We start from the raw sequence: 13,598 nt of genomic DNA on the forward strand, positions 1-13,598 counted from the left end.
TATATATATACATACATACAGGTAAAGAACCTTGTCTTAAAGACATAACAGATGGCTTTTGTTTAGACTATTTTGGTTGGTTTTCTGCATCAAAACATTATGAATATATAGAAACAACAGGAAGTGACAAGTCACTGATGGACAAATTGACATTTGTGTTTATGTTTGTGTCCTGTTGTATTCTGTAGTCTGGCTCTTCTCTCTTGGGGGTTAAGACTCTGGGCGGCAGTGACCCTGTCATGTCTAATTCACACTCTACTCTTGCCAAGTGCCATGACGGCAAGGACGGCTGGTCTCTGTGAAGGTTAGCTGGCTCACTATTGCTGAGAATGAATATGGTAAGGAGGGAAACCACTGTAAGGGAAGAACGTAACAGTACATTCAGTGTTCAACAGTCAGAGGAGGGCATTTCAGACACTCTCCATGGGCTCGTCCTGCCCAGGATACGCAGTGGCTGTCCTCGAAATAGCATACTACCATATTACATATTAAAGCAGATTTTTTATCCTTATAATCCTCTGAACGCACACACTAGATGATTCAACCAGACCGCGCGATCACACATTTGTTGATTGTAGGAACGGTTTCACAGTGACACAAGATCTTGCAGAGTCTCGCAAGATCAAACGTGGCTAGAAGAAAAACACATGGAGGACAATCAACATTGTCAGCTGTCTCTCCTGGTGCACGTTCTGTTGTACAGTGAAAAACAGAATAGAAAAAAAAAAAGAATATGGGTGATGTTCTTTCTCAGTACTCTACTTTCATGACATGTTTGTGGCTGCCAAGTTTTAGAAGCACACAACATCTGGTATTTGACACTTGCTCACACTCTTTGGCTATCGCAGGTGTCATGTCAGAGGCAGCCCGATCAAGAGTCTGATATTTACGATTTGAGTTCAGGGAACTTTTATTCAGCAAGGATGCATTAATTAGAAGTGACAGTAAAGACATTTATAATGTTTCCAAAGATTTCCATTTCAAATAAATGAACTCTCTATTCATCAGCTTTGCAATCGCATGAATAAGTTATATTTGAAAATATATTACAAAACTAATATTAAAAAGATTAGAACACTAAATACATTAAAAAACAAATATATGTTATTTTTTAAATGTAATAATATTACTGTTTTTACTGTATTCAAATAAATGCAGCTTAGGTGTGCATAAGAGACTTCTTTCAAAAACATCTTACTGACTTTCTTTTTGTAGTATATTGATGTCTTTTATTTGAGTTTCTCATATTACCAAATTTTAAAATGGTCAAATTAAGATTTTCCGTTTCTTTATTTTCAGTTAGTCTTCGGTTAGCTTAGAGCTTAGGCTGCTTGCTTAGTTTAGAGCTGACTGCTCTTTTGATTAGCTAGAAATGTGCTGTTTTTCATCTTGCGCGAACCTAACAACTACCAGCAGCTGTACTAACCAGCCAAACCTTGATCCCTTAGTTTAAATACACCTTTTCGTGGTAAAGGCTATATTCCCACTTCAGATGCGGCTTTCATCCCCCCTCAAGCTCAAAGTAAAACTCCTCCTGTGTGTGTACACTGCGGTTGTCTTTACTATCATCAGAACATGCTGTAAATTCAGAGAGGTGGTGTTTAGCACTCTGTAGATTGCTCTTTTAAGGTTGTGTAAACTCTCTGGTTTGGCTTGGTACACCACACTCAGTGAGCACTTAGGAGGTGCGCCTGGAGTGAACCATGATTGCACGAGTGTGCTTGCTGCTTTCAGCCAAGACTAATGAACTGACTTCTCTGAATATGTTCATCAGCCTCCCTATAAACCCCTTAAACCCTGTTTCCCATCCATTAGCTCCATTCAGCGGCTAAATCATAATGATTTCCAAATGTGCTTTGTTTGAACACACTCACAGGGTCTACCAGAGTTGAATAGGTACTGTGGTACACCACGAAAAATGTCCTATTTAAAGTCAAGACATAATATTATTCCAGGAGAAGAAGTGAAGACTGGCTTTTAACCACAGTGGTCGAAAATGAACTTCAGTGAGACCAAACCAATTAACTTAAAATGTATATTTTTCTCTTTTTAATTTATAGCATACGCTGTTTAATCAAATTAATCACAGTTATTCTTTGAATAATTATAGAATGGGCGGCTAGCAGGGAAGGGAAACAGGAAGGGAAGGAACAGTGCTTTCACCACATCAAAGTCGTCTGACAGTAATTACTGTCTATGAAACAATAAATAATGAAACAGGATCTATCTACAATTTACTTTAATGTTCCTGCATGATGTAATTTGAAATGAAGACAGTAAAATAATTTTTATTTTTTTTTGCAGTGCAGACATCTTTGTGTTGGTCACAGTGAACTAATGCAGCAGTGCCGCCAAATTTGAGGGGAAATTAAATTAGAGGCCAGTGCTTAATGCCAAATATATTATGTGGTCTGGTTTGAAATACATGCTGACTGAAAAAGAGGCCACTACATTTGAATTCAGTAATATATTTATGCACTTCTCTCTTTCATAGTTATTTGCTGAATTAGTAAAATAGCTTAGAATTAGTAAAATAGCTTATTTTATTCGAATTACTTGAAATACAAACATTAAAGGAATGTTTTGCATTCAATATAACTTAAGTTCAATTGACAGCCTTTATTGCATAATGTTGATGACCACAAAAAAATATGTCTCATCCCGGTTAGAGTACTATGCCATTGTACAAAGAGTTTGAAGGCCATAAATCATATTTTTGTTAAAGTCAACATGAATTTGGTGTGTTTACCACATTTTACTTCTGTAATGGGATGAACTTCAGAGTGGATATTCAATGAAAACAAATTTAGAAGAATGTATTATGAGAACTGGATGTTACATATATATATATATATATATATATATAAACAATGCAAATTATAAAAAAAGAATATGGGGGATGTTCTTTCTCAGTACTCTACTTTCATGACATGTTTGTGGCTGCCAAGTTTTAGAAGCACACAACATCTGGTATTTGACACTTGCTCACACTCTTTGGCTATCGCAGGTGTCATGTCAGAGGCAGCCCGATCAAGAGTCGTAAATATCCAGAGGTGGAAAGAGTACTGAAAATGTTTACTCAAGTACAAGCACCGTTACATTGCTGAAATAGTACTCAGTTACAACAAGTAAAAATACTCAGAGTACTAGTTAATTCTTAACCGTTGATATTTAATGAATTGTCAAAAACCACCAAATCAAATCAGAGATTCATGGAGAAAATAGAATATAGCAATACAAACGTAACTTTGCTTATCCATTTATGACTTAAAAAACTTGTAAGTGAAACACACGCATATATATATATATATATATATATATATATATATAATAAATGCATTAATTGAAAGAGACTCCTCCTTATAGAGAAGCATACATACATATTTATTTATGTTTAAATAATATATAAATAAAAAATATAGCAAAAATGTTTATATACATTTCTGTATAAATAAAATTTATATAGAAAAAAAGACAGGCCCCTTGACCAACAAAAATGACCTGAGGATGATGGGTGAGAGAAAATCAATCGTAACTGCCTCAGATCAATATTAATAATGGTGATGCTGTTGTCTGGTCCTGACCTAGCAGAGACAAATGAGCAAAGACAAGGAATGGAAACAGAAAGAGGCTTGTTTTGAAGGCCTGTCTCTTCGCTTAAAGTCCTGCTGACCAGAAACTGAGCAGTTCAGGATATCATGAAATGTATTTATGCAATAAATATAGATTTTCCCAAATAAATAAAAAAGTCAGCTTCAAGTGACGTGTACACTTTCTTAAAAAACCTCTGCAAGTTTTTTAGGAAAATCCATTCTTTTGGGAGTTTTTTAAAGACTATTGCCTGCTGAGATAATAAGCAGTGTAATTCTTTTTTTCACCACTGGAGGTGAGCTTTGTCCACAGGGTCTTATACACAGAGAGATTGATCTATTTTAACGGAGCGATGTGCATGAATGTATAAGTATGAGAGAAAGTGGATAATTTAGGTGTTGTCTACTCACCATTTCACCGTCAGCGTTCACAATTTGTAATCACATTTTAACTTTATTAAAGTAAATTATGTGTGTGTGTATGTGTGTGTGTGTGTGTGTGTGTGTAAAATTTTCATTCATTTATTCATTTAGCAAGCACTTTTAACCAAAGTGAAGTTTGAAGTTACAACTGGTTTCATTTTCTTCACTTTAAGTTTACATGCGACATGAAATACGAATTTCTACCCTTTTTGTTTTCTTTTTCATTTCTGGTCTTATTGTGCATGATTAATCAATGATTGTTGTTCCAATGAAAAAGCAATAGTTTGTCTTCATTTTTATTAAAAGCAATAACTTGCTGTTCCTATAAAACAATGAACATTTTCAGAAGATTTTATGAATCCTTCTTTTTTACATCCCCTCCCATTGGCATCATTCAATTCCTGATGGATAAAATCAAATCCTGCACTGTTTTTATCAGAATATGGAAGTAAAATGGGTTAATATTGTATAAAATAGCTGAGTAGTGATACATGCACACATATACAGTACATGTGTGTGTATTTATACTGTAAAAGTAATCATACTGCACAGATTTACTAGGAGGGAGGACAATTTACTATTATTTTGCACGCAAAAATGTAGCTTTTGCTAGATGTCTGCCATGCAACTTTACTATTATCTTAAAAACAGCAAACAAGAAACATTTCAAAGAGAAAAGTTTGTGCTAGTTTAGAATTATAGAGTGGAGAGACTTTGTGCTTCCAAATGAAGTTTCCCACTCAAAGCTGCACAGGAATGATTAGTCACCGCAAGGTAATTAATCCCTCGACTCCCTTGTGTCTGGGCCCAGACGGATCCCAACCTCTCATTGTTTGTTTTGATATTATGCTTCAAGAAGTAGTGTGATCTCCTCCCTGTGCTAGGCATATGTTATTGGTTTTTGTGAATCACTGGACTTATATTTGTCACCTACTTTATATGCGAGGAGGACGTGAGTTAGTTTCACGCCATTAATGAAGGAAACTATAGCACTGTGCCTGTCTGCTGAGAGGATTTACCACGTTTGATTGGGTATCACCATGATCCCTCTCCGCAGGCCCCTGTCTCTGCCCTCATAGCCTTGCCCGAGTGGCAGTGGAAAGGGCTGGACATCCGAGAAGGCCTGATAGGGTTCCGCATTAGCTCTCTCAGGTGAGCTGCCCATTGGATCTGTTTACTGCCTGGGCAGCGACCACAGGGAAGTGATCCCCAGCTTTAAAGTTTGGCCCCGTATGAGGCTATGATTACTCGCAAAAGTGTGTGTGTTTGAGTGTGTATGTTTTGGAGGGAAGCATTGTTCAACCCCCAGCTGGGGGTTCAAACAGAGGTCCCACAGCTGTGCATCTCTGGGGAGGTAAGGAGGGGCTTATGGGAAACCAGAGAGGATGCGGACATATGGCCACACCAGCGTTCCCGAGTCTAAGCAATTCAACAAGCTCGGTTTTCTCTCTTTTTCCAGTTGCAAATGTCAGATCATATCTTAATTCAGAGCTCGTGTGTATGACCCCAGAGATCTGCAGATGATTTTTCTGATGTTTTGATGTGATACTGTGTGGAATTAACATACGAGATGACATCATCACATCATCTCTAGTGTTTTGTTGCACTGAGGAAAGAGTAAAAAGAGGGAACACGAGCAGAGAGGAGGAAACCAAATCACACAGAAAACAAGCACAGTCTGGGATCATAATATCAAGGTGGTTTTGAGTAGCAAAAGGATTTAGACTTCAAAAAAGTGTGATTTAGGCTATGAAAGTTGAGGGTGACCTTGACTGCTGAGCATTTGAAAAGGTCTCTCTGGACCATGTACGCAATATATTGCTCGAGTTTGAAGAACATGCAGCGCATTCATCATCCTCATGTTCATCATCAAGCTTGTGTTGTCCGATTTCCAAATGAGTGACTCTTTTGAGTAATTTGTTTTTAATGAATCAAAGACAAACAGCATGACGGGTGTGTGATTCCTGAGCGAATGATTCTTTTGAGCCGGTTCTTTTAAGGAATCATAAACACAGCATGACTAGTGTAGTCCGATTCTTGAATGAATGACTCTTTTGAGCCAGTTCTGTTTAATGAATCAAGAACATACAGCATGATCAGTGTAGTCCGATTCTGCTCTTTTTAGTGAATCAAAAACAATACAGCTTATACATTACATAGTTATGGGATATTTAATACAAGTTAAGGCCAATTATTGGGCCATATTTATACCACCAAATTTATAGGTTTATTAGTTATTCAAAATCTTATCATTAGGCTATGGAATTGCATTTCTTTTTTCCAAACATTTCTTATACTAAAATAATTCATGGAACTGCTAAAGAAAACGAGTCATTAAAGAAGAGGAATGGGAAACAGAACCATTTATGATTCTCATACCTAATCTTCAAGCTGATTCTTACAATCTTATCATTACTGTTTTGCTTTGAGATCTTTAGATTAGATAATAATGTTGGACATGTGTATTTGACTTCTCATTCACCCTGCCTATTCTTGTGTTCTCTCGTTAGGATGTTCCAAGTAACCCGACACTGCATAAATATTTGTCCAACATAACCGTGTCCCTTCAGATCATAATAGCACTGAAACCCGACAACGGTCCCCACCAGCGATGTAATTCTACCCAAGCTTGCACGGCCATTATTGATGGCCAAGTAAGTGTTACTGTTACAAACCAATTACTCAGTCATTCAACTTTGATGAGAGACTCTACAAATAAGCTGAGATGCTTATCGCTTTCCAACTCTCGCTTTCACTGACACCGGCCCTTCCTGCTGCTCACCTTTTTCTCTCTTTCCTGTTAAGTAGGAGAAAATGACAGCTGGCAGTCACGGCTGGTATCAAGGGAAAATTTCTGCCGGTTCAAGAGGTAAAGAAGCCAAGAGGTGAGCAATGTGTCCCCACAATGACACTGAGAAATCTGGTGACCTGGTAAAGTGATATAACGCCACAGAGGTAGGGGAAAACTTTGAAAAAGGCTTTCGCCACCTCTTCATGTGGCTAAACTGGTAAAAGATGGGAAGGTGTGTGTCAGCGATGCAGTGAAGGATGGGGAACTTCCTTTCCAGTGTTTGCACATGTGAGTAGGAGGTGTGCATACATGAGGCAACAGTGGCAGACACCCTGAAGCTAGACAAAACCAAAGTCTCTCACACGTCATATGTCTGGAATTTGTGACAGGTTGAGCACAGTGTTCTGTTAAATGACTATAAATGACCTTCAACCTGTATTCGTCATTGTGACTTGCATTTCAGATGCATCTGGATCTCGGTAATCACTCGAAGGTGGCAGCAAACGAGTTATTTGTCCAGAAATGTTATTTTAGTTCTCGTCAAGCTGACGGAGGCATTTGTGTTATTTAACATCTGATAAAAAAGGAAACAGGCGTTTCCTCAACAGGAAGGATGAGCCTGGTGAACGTCCCCTGTGATGTGTGAGAAAGAGGAACCAGGCCCACAGCCAAACGACGCCGGTAGCAGTTTAGCTAATGAGGTCGTGAGATTCATTCATGGAAGTGATGGTCATAACGAAAGATGTGGCCACATGTGATGCACGCTTGCTGAATTCTGTGCTCGATCTGACATGGTCAGGCTGAAGAAACCTGTTTGAATGGAGAGTCTGCTGCCAAAATCGCTGTTTGGTCAAGGACTAATCTTATTCCATGTCAGTGCTAACACACTAGAGAGATAAACTTTGGTTCTTCAGGCACAGGGCTTTGCTATTAACTCTTTTGTGTTAATAGTTTGAGGTTTCCTCTTCTGTTCTCTCCAGGCATTTTAACTCCAATCTGACTCTTTCTAGCTGGATTTGTGATGAAAGGCAAGTTTTCATTGTAGTGCCGCATGTTCCCTAGAGAGCAGAGCAGGGAAGCTGTTGTGCATTAACTCAGTACTGAGGCAGAGCATCTGGGTGATGTTTATGGAGATTTATTGGTCTCCCCCAGGCCCTAATTGCCTCCTCCCCAGTGGGTAGTCCTGTTAAGGCCGATGATATTGTCAGCCCTCTTTGGGCCTGATAATGGCTGGAGCAGGTGGACCAATGTATTGTTTACGTCTGTAGGTTATGGAGACAAATGGTGCCCCCGGACTCCTTTTGGCCTGGAGGACACACACACATCAGAAGGAAACTTCCCCTCTTGGGTCATAAAGCAAGCTGTTGCACCTCAACTTGGCCTTCGCGTTCATTTTTGAGAGGCAGGAGCCACATCATGGCTCCCAAGTTGAGGAATATAATTGATTTGAATGAGAACAAGATGTCATTATCTGTCTGATTTACAGCAATCAAAAGACAATGGTGAGTGCTGTCTGGTTGAGAAATACATGTACCAATGTTTCTTCTTTTTTTGGACTTTGTTACAGACATGTTTGTTTTGAGTGATACACTTCATAACTCATTTGGTTACTGGCATGAAGGTGAAGCCACAAAATGATCAGAAAAAAATGCTTCAGGCAGGGAAAATTTCAGGGTAGAGAGAGAAAGAGAAAGAAAGTGAGTGTCCCAACCTGCTTGCTCTCAAGGTTATTACAAATCATCTATCTAGGCTGGAAAAAAACTTACTTTTTTGAGAAAACTGAATTTTGTTCATGATATAGACTTGATGCGTCTTTTGATATGAAAAACGTTCTCCTATTCCAGAAGAATATTCAGAGAACAATTTTGGGTTGATTTCTCTAAAAATTTGAGCATTGTGTTGTTTTAAAAACATTGCTCTGTTTATTTGAGCATCCTGAGGGGCATAGCAACACTGGCTCAACCAATGGTATGATTTTGGGGTGGGGCTGTCTGCTTGGCTGACCAATGACAGACAGGAAGAACGTTTGTGAAACGTGTTTGAAGACAGTTATTAGTTTGGTGAGGCTAGAGACGCACAAATTAGATGCTTCAACTTAAGTCTACATTTCTAGCTCATTTTGTGATGTTGTTATTTTTGTCTTTTAATAGTAGCTTCCTTTTTATGTATTCTGTGCTGTTCACAACATTAAATAAGACATTGCACTTCTGAAACGAAGTGGTTTGGTCCCACCCCCTCCTAAGTTGACTAAGTTCTGTTAAGTTGTGTGAATAATGTCAATCTATTTTCTTTTGTTTTCTTTCACATATTGCAAGCTAAAAGAGTCTGGGGACAGTTACCAAGCCTGTGATCACAATAGCTGTTTACTTTAAGACTATAACATTTTATGTAACTTATGGAATGTTTTTTTTTTTAGAAAAAATGATTTACATGGACTTTTTACAGTAAAATGGTTTGTTTTCAGAGAATCTTTCTTAAATATATGAAAACTTTGTGCCACTGCCAGATTATTATTTTTTTGCTTAAAATAAGTGGAAAAAGTCTGCCAGTGACAGTTACTTAGCCTTAATATCTCAAGCTGTTTTGCTTAATTTCCAGTAAATGTATCTAAATACACATAAAACAAGGAAAAAAAGCATATTAAGAACGTTTTTTAAGTACATAAAATAACTGCATTTTTAAAATTCATTTTAAACACTTTATAGATAAACCCATAAGAATATTTTAAATAAATGATATCTATATAATGAAACCCATTTTGGACTCCAGCATTATGTCCGTATAAAGTAAAAACACTTACCTAGCTTATAGACCAACCCTAATATTTCATTCAATCATTTATTTATTCATAATAGAAAAATATCATCTGTCTGTTAACATCGTGCTTACCTTGGTAGACTTTCATATTTCGAATATGGTTACAGTCATAACCAAAAAAAAGAGAGAGAGAGAGAAAGAAAGAAAAAAAATTAGAAGAAATGGAGACACTTCTATGTGTGGGAGGCAGGCGGCTGGTGACAGGCTCATGATTTTTGCAGAGGAACATGACTTCAGAAGGCCTGTCTGATCAGTCTGAGACAGGCCTGTCAGAGAGAGTGTAAGTGCACTAATGACTGCGAGCAGCCTCGCCACTCAGGGCATGAATATTGGATATATATGTAAGTGCATATTTTCTCTTCTCCCATCTGACGCTTAGTCCCAGATCCGCATGCACCAAGAGGACTGTCACAGAAAATCAGTGACCAAAGTCATCGAGGCACAGGCCTGACGAATATCTCAAGGACCTTGAATCAAATTCTAAATTGACCAGACACTCTGGATCTGGAGTGGATAGATTTAGATCCAGTCATCGAAATGCCTTATGATGAATTTGACAGGAAGATGCTACAGAAATCAGCTTGAGGTTGATGTCAGATTGATTGATGATTATTTTTTTGACACTTTCATCAGTATGACATTAAATTTAACCAAATTAGTTTTAGTTTTTGTATTGCGCATGATTTATTGGTGCAATTTACTAACATAAATAAAAATAATAATAATAAAGAAATGTTCGTTTTATGAAATGTTTTATCAAAATGTAATGATTTGCTCCACTGATGAAAATGTTATGACTTTCTCCATTTCATTCTTTTTTGACTGACATTGCCAAGCCCTGTTATTTTATTTTTTTAAACCCTCCCCTCTAACCACCTGCTAATATGGCCATATGTTGTATATGTATATATTTGTTGTCCAAAATATAATAACTTAATGATCCACTAAGTTTCCTTTTTTCTCATTCTGTTTCACTTTGAAATACGTCACATCATGGAAGTAAAGTATGTTTTAAATTCTGTTTTGTGCTGACTTTAAATTCATAACAGTGAATCAGAAAGCATAAGGCCATGTGGAGGAGTCTGTAGGTGGACAAGACATGTGGGTGGCAGATATTTAGGGTTATATCTGAGTGAACCTGGTATGACTCACACAGACACACAGTCATTTCACACCAGTAACAGGTACGAGCAAAACACTTAGAGGCAGTCAGATTAAGTAACCCAGCATTTTTGCAGGACTTTTCTATGCTTCCAGAACCAGAGTGTGGAAAGAGTTTGCAACACACCACGTGTCTTTGTGCAACACTGATGCACATCGATTTTTGTTACAGCTCCCTGTTTTGCCCCTTGTAACTTGTTTTGAATCTGTTAGACAGACCAAATCGAATATTGAAATGAGTTCCAAGCCCCATCTGCCCAGCTTGTGCTTCTGCATGTGATCTGAGCCAGATAAGAGCGACTGTTCCTGTTTGCCTCTTGAATACACAAACCTGAAGACCAATTTACTAAATGCTAACTTTCCACTGTAGGGCTTTCTGGCGACTGAGTTTTTTTTAAGGCTAATACTAATTTAAAAATAAGCACTATACAGTATTTCTTTCTACTGCATTTTTCAAATTTTATGTTATTGTATAATCAACATAACAATTTTAATGAAAAGTTTGAAAGTCTAAAATCAGTTAAAACATCACTGAAAACTAAAATGCTTTAAGTGAATTTAAGCATGAATTAATAACCATAATTAATCGCTAAAAACTAAAAATCTATAATTTTTAAAGTCATTTTATGCTTTACACTATTATATTGTATAGTATGACAAATGGATATTCATTTTGAGATTTCACTGTGTTTTTAACAGTTATTAAATTATTGCTTTATTTTTTAAAGATTAACTTCAAGTGAATGTTAGATGACGGTAAGGATAGTTTTCTTATTCAATTTTTTATAACTTTTCTTTTTTGTTTAAAATCCTAAAACTTTATTTTTATTTCCTTATTCAAGTGGGGGGAATCCTGGATTTTCAATGCATTCTCAGACTTTTGTTCCCCACTATGTATATATATATAAAGATACTCATATTTCTGTAGGCTTCTGTGGACTTTCTACTTTATATGCTTTGTAAATCCACACTGTATTGAACAGCAGGGAGCAGTTATTCAGAAAAGATCCTTAGTCATGAATGCATTGAGTTTGTGTCTGGGAGCTGAGTGGGGACCGACTTTCTACAATAATCAGACTGTCATGTTGTCAGCAGTCTGTGACATCCGTATTGACTGTGATAGTGCTGAGCTCTGCTTTTAGTTCATTCTCTTTAGCACCTGTCACTTTCCATGCACTCCATCACATCTGCTGTGATAAATTCACTCCTTTTTGTGTCCCAAAGGCAGCTGCTCTAATTCATTTTCCCTCTCGTTCCCCTAGATGGGTCTCAGTGTGTTTAGAGGCATATGGGGGGCGAGTCATAGCCACTCATAGCGAACCCTGGTAAAACAAAAGCAATCAAAAGAACAAGATACATAATTAAAACATAGCACAAGCACACATTTCAAGCACTTTTCATTTATTCATACTAAAGCATTCAAGCATTTATTTTACAAAAAGGTTTGTTAGGTTTCAAAGTGTGGCTTAAAGGAATAGTTCAACCAAAAATTTAAATTTGCTGAAAATTACCCTCACACCATCCAAGATGTAAAAGAGTTTATTTCCTCATTGGAACAGATAACTTCTTGTTAAGTGAAAAGCTGCATATTTATAATAAAAAATAAATAAATAAAAATCCATCATTAAGGCGTTATAACTTTAAACTATTGCATTTGGCCAAAATACAAGTCTATAATCCATTATAATAACACTTCCTTGAGTGAAAAAGTCCATCCCCTGTTGTCCTCTCACATCAAAATCCACCAACATATTTGTTTTGAACTGTTTTGGCTTGTAAACAGTGCTTGATCAATCCATATTTCCCTTCTGATTCCGACAAGCTGACTTTTTTTTTTACTGGAGAAAGCAATATTATGGATAGAGGACTCCTCTATTTTAGCCGAAAACAGCAGTTAAAAATGTCATGATGGATTTGTTTATTGCAAACAAACAGCTTTTTGTTTCACAAGACATTAATTGATGGACTGGAGTCATGTGGATTACTTATGGATTATTGTGGTGTTTTTATAAGCTGTTAGGACTCGCGTTCTGACGGCACCCATTCACTGCAGAGGATCCATTGGTGAGCAAGTGATGTAATGCTACATTTCTCCAGATCTGTTCTGATGAAGGAACAAACTCATCTTGGATGGCCTGAGAGTGAGAAAATTTTCAGCATATTTTTTATTTTTGAGTGAACTATTAAGTGTCCAATACCATTTTGGGGACACTGTATTTTAGGTATTTAGATTTTAAGCATAAATCATGCAAAAAAAAATTTTTTCATGTTTAAAAATGATACTGGTAAATTATTTACATATCTTGGACATGTACGGTCAGGAAATGTTTGATAGCACATCATTCATTATCATAAATATTCCAGCATGTTGCATAGATGTGCAGAGGTAGAAAGTTCATGAAAACTAGTCACTGATACAGCCGTAGGTTCTGTGGCAGGCAGAAAGAGTGAGTAGAAAAGGAAATAGATTAGATGGAAAGCGAGTGAGGCTGCTGAGAATTGTCACGAATGTGACTGTGCATAGAAAGGAGAATTTCTCATGTCTCTACCTCTTTGATTCACATATAGAGAAGGAGACAGCAGGCTCAGACTCTCGCTGTCTCTGTCCAACAGAATCTTGTGTCTGGCTCAGAGGGTGGTAAATAAAAGAGAAGAGTGTATTGATTGAGGAGAGAGTGTGAATAGACTGTGTATGGGGGGAAAAAGATTCGTTTTACCACAGGTTGCCCCTAGTTTGTGCAAACCACCTGCTTGCTTTGAAACTTTCTTGATGTTGCTTGTTGCATTTTTGTGCCTGTGCCAAAGCCCCTTCTGTT

General features: G+C 37.2%; 1 protein-coding gene across 1 annotated transcript in view; it reads left to right on the forward strand.

The window, feature by feature from the left end:
- The window catches only part of LOC107741962 (retinoic acid receptor RXR-alpha-A-like), a 185,282-nt gene that overhangs the window by 8,372 nt on the left and 163,312 nt on the right, over window positions 1–13,598 (forward strand). The gene's annotated exons all lie outside the window — the stretch shown is intronic.

This window comes from Sinocyclocheilus rhinocerous, unplaced genomic scaffold (genome assembly GCF_001515625.1).
Source record: "Sinocyclocheilus rhinocerous isolate Xijiao unplaced genomic scaffold, SAMN03320098_v1.1 scaffold826, whole genome shotgun sequence".
Classification (NCBI taxonomy): domain Eukaryota; kingdom Metazoa; phylum Chordata; class Actinopteri; order Cypriniformes; family Cyprinidae; genus Sinocyclocheilus; species Sinocyclocheilus rhinocerous.